Below are 3,568 nucleotides of genomic sequence, written 5' to 3'. Positions count from 1 at the left end.
GCTCCCTTCCGATAAACTCAGAAAAGAAATTGCGTCGAGCGAGGCTGAGGTTCGGCACAAAATTACATTTAGGGCAAAGCGGGTTGAGGGTGGAACTCCTCATGCTCTTCTCCACGAAAACCAGACAGGAAGGCTACTGTGGCACGAGGTTCGGTTGATTTCGATTCACGAAATGCCGACCACGAAGGGCAATGTTCATTCCGTGGTTGACATTTTTGTTCTGCTGTGGTTGACGAGCTGGGGGCAGCAACAAACACTGATGGATCTCAGGAGTAGGAGCTGCACAAGACGAAGCAAAACGATGGCCGAACTGGGAAACTGGTAGCGAAATTCCTCAAGGTATGGTGTCGCCACCCTTCCTCTGCCCAGCGTGTATTAATTCTTGCAGTACCTACTTTGTTCTGGGATTATATTGGGGTAGACACCGCTCCGCCTAATCCCTGGCTCGCCCCGTCCAAAGCTATGAAACAGGGGATGAATTCAAGGGCTAACCTGACTTTCTGGAAGAACGGAAGTTTCGTGCGAGAGCGCAATGCCTTATCTTCCAAGGACTGGCTGGACATTGACTTTGGTATTGCAGAGGGAGTTGATTTCATTGAAATTTCATTTGTAAAGTCGGCTGAAGTGATTAATCATCTTAAAAGTTATATCGCTGCAAGATCTCAAGACATTTCATTGATTGCCAAGATTGAGAGTGTTGATTCCTTGAAGAACTTGGAAGAGATTATTCTTGCATCCGATGGAGCCATGGTGACTAGAGGAGATCTGGGTGCTCAAATCCCATTGGAGCAAGTTCCTTCTGCCCACTAAAAGATTGTTCAACTGTGTAGGCAGTTGCATAAGCCCCTCATTGGGGGCATCTCAGCTGCTTGAGTCAATGATCGAGTACCCTACACCCACTAGAGCTGAAGTGGAGGATGTCTCTGAGGCAGTAAGACAGAGATCAGATGCGCTGATGCTATCTGGTGCGTCAGCCATGGGTCAGTATCCAGACAAAGCTTTGCCGGTGCTCAGAACTGTCATTTTAAGGATTGAAAAATGGTGGAGAGGATAAAAGACATGAAGCAATGGAGCTCCCAGACATTGCATCTTCTTTTGCAGACAGCATCTCAGAAGAGATCTGCAAGTCTGCTGCCAAAATGGCTAACAATTTGGGAGTAGATGCCCTGTTCGTTTCCACAAAGACAGGACACATGGCCTCTCTTCTATGGCGTTGTTGTCCAGACTGCCCAATCTTTGCATTCACAACCTCCTGGAATTACATGTTATCAGAAGCAGGCTACAAGCTCAAGCCTGCTGCTCACTCCAATTCCTGTACCGTAACAACCCTGGCGGCAAGGAAGGGCGTAGGCAAGGCCTTCATCACAAAATTCAGATCTGGGGCAGTTATGGGCTTTCTGCTTGCTGCTAATGGTCTTTTGGTGCTTTTCATTGCCCTAAACCTCTTCAAGCTATATTATGGAGATGACTAGGAAGGCCTTTTTGAAGCAATTACTGGTTATGGCCTTGGTGGGTCATCCATGGCTCTATTTGGGAGAGTTGGGGGAGGAATCTACACGAAAGCTGCAGATGTTGGTGCCGATCTTGTAGGGAAAGTTGAGAGAAACATTTCCGAGGATGACCCAAGAAACCCTGCTGTGATTGCTGACAATGTTGGTGACAATGTTGGAGATATTGCTGGAATGGGCTCTGATCTTTTTGGCTCGTATGCAGAATCTTCCTGTGCTTCCCTAGTTGTGGCATCAATCTCCTCTTATGGAATTACCCATGAAGTGACTGCAATGTTATATCCCCTCCTCATTAGTTCTATGGGTATTATCGTCTGTTTGATCACTACCCTCTTGCTACTGATTTCTTTGAAATCAAAGCAGTGAAAGAGGTTGAACCTTCTTTGCAGAAGCAACTCATCATTTCCACTGCTCTCATAACTGTTGGTATTGCTATTGTTAATTGGATTGGCTTGCCATGGTCCTTTACAATCTATAATTTTGTGTTGTGAAGAACTGGGAGTTGTTCTTCTGTGTTGCTATTGGTCTGTGGGCTGGAATTGTCATTGAGTTTGTGGCTGAATACTGCACCAGTAATGCTTACAGCCCTGTACAAGATATTGCTGATTCCTGCTGGACAGGAGCTGAATGTGATCTTTGGGCTGACTTTGGGATATAGGTCTGTCATTATTCCCATTTTTGCAATTGCAGTCAGCATTTCTGTCAGTTTTAGTCTTGCTGCTGTGTATGGTATTGCAGTGGTTGCTCTTGGAATGCTGAGCACCATTGTCAGGGGTTTGGCCATTGATGCACATGGTCCCATTAGTGACAATGCTAGAGGTATTGCTGAGATGGCTGGCATGAGTCACAGGATACGCGCAAGAACTGTTGCCCTTGATGCCGCTGGAAACACTATTGCTGCAATTGGGAAGGGGTTTGGCCATTGGGTCAGCTGCGTTGGTGTCTTTGGCTCTCTCTGGTGCTTTTGTGAGCCGTGCTGAAATTTCAACAGTGGATGTTTTGATACCTAACGTCTTCATTGGGTTGATTGTGGGTACAATGCTTCCATACTGGTTCTCCGCCATGACCATGAAGATTGTGGGTCGTGTTGCTTTGAAAATGGTGGAGGGAGTTAGAAGACCGTTCAACACTATTCTAGGTATAATGGAGGGTATTGCTAAACCTGACTATGCTACTTGCGTCCAGATATCTACTGATGCATCCATCAAGGAAATGAGTTGCAATAGGGCAGCTGTTCTATTTCAAAAAGCATATTTGGATGTGCAAGGGCTCTCGGTTCGTATAACTTCTGTCACGCTGTTTTGGGTCCCTGTGTTTTCAATAGGAGGGAAATTTACAAAAAAAAAAAAAAAAAAAATGTTTCTTTTGCAAGTGGAACCAGCAGGACCTCTTCGTACCCCACAAAATTTACGGCGGACACAGTTCAAGTAGGTGCTACTTGGGTTGATGTAGATCAAGTCGGCAAACCTACCCACCTTCGAGCTCGTGGTCGAGCTCGTTCTCCAGGAGGGTGTGATGTTATGGACCCAATAGTGAGCCGAGTCAGGCTGAGACACCGTGGCCGAGTCAATTACTCTGACTGAGTTAGCTATGTAGCCATTTAATTTATTTTCAGGTTAAATGCCATAGAGGGGCAAAATTATAATTCTCTTTAGAATCGTAGATCACGAGTCCTATTTAAGGGACATCAGGGAATGAAAAGGCAAGCTGAATTTGAAATAGAAACAGGGTCAAGGTTCTCCTCCGATGAACCTAGGTTACGGACTCTCTCAGAGCCGTAGGTTACGGACTCCCTTAGAGCCAGGTTATCCCTTGCTGTTCGTCTCTACGATTCTTCTCCCTTTCATTCTCTTCTTCTTCGTTATCACCTTCGTCTTCCCCGGTGAATCTCCGTGTTGATCTGGGACCATAACAGAACGAAAGTACCAAGAAGTACCAAAAAAAGTACAATTTTATTTATTTATTTTCCATCTGCACTTGGAGAGAACGTACCAATAGATGAAAAAAAAATATAAAAATATAAATTTTGTCTTTTTGCACTTGGAGAAAAAGTCACAACA

General features: G+C 45.2%; 1 pseudogene; it reads left to right on the top strand.

Moving 5' to 3' along the window:
* The first annotated feature begins 323 nt into the window (after positions 1-323).
* On the top strand, positions 324-3,137 carry LOC137945466 (pyrophosphate-energized vacuolar membrane proton pump-like; annotated as a pseudogene).
* The last annotated feature ends 431 nt before the right edge of the window (positions 3,138-3,568 follow it).

Source organism: Aristolochia californica, unplaced genomic scaffold, assembly GCF_029961685.1.
Source record: "Aristolochia californica isolate CCGP_79_NKW_82.1479 unplaced genomic scaffold, dmAriCali1.0.hap1 SCAF_12, whole genome shotgun sequence".
NCBI lineage: Eukaryota > Viridiplantae > Streptophyta > Magnoliopsida > Piperales > Aristolochiaceae > Aristolochia > Aristolochia californica.
The sequence above is the reverse complement of the archived record's forward strand: the minus strand, read 5'-3'. Positions and strand labels throughout refer to the sequence as shown.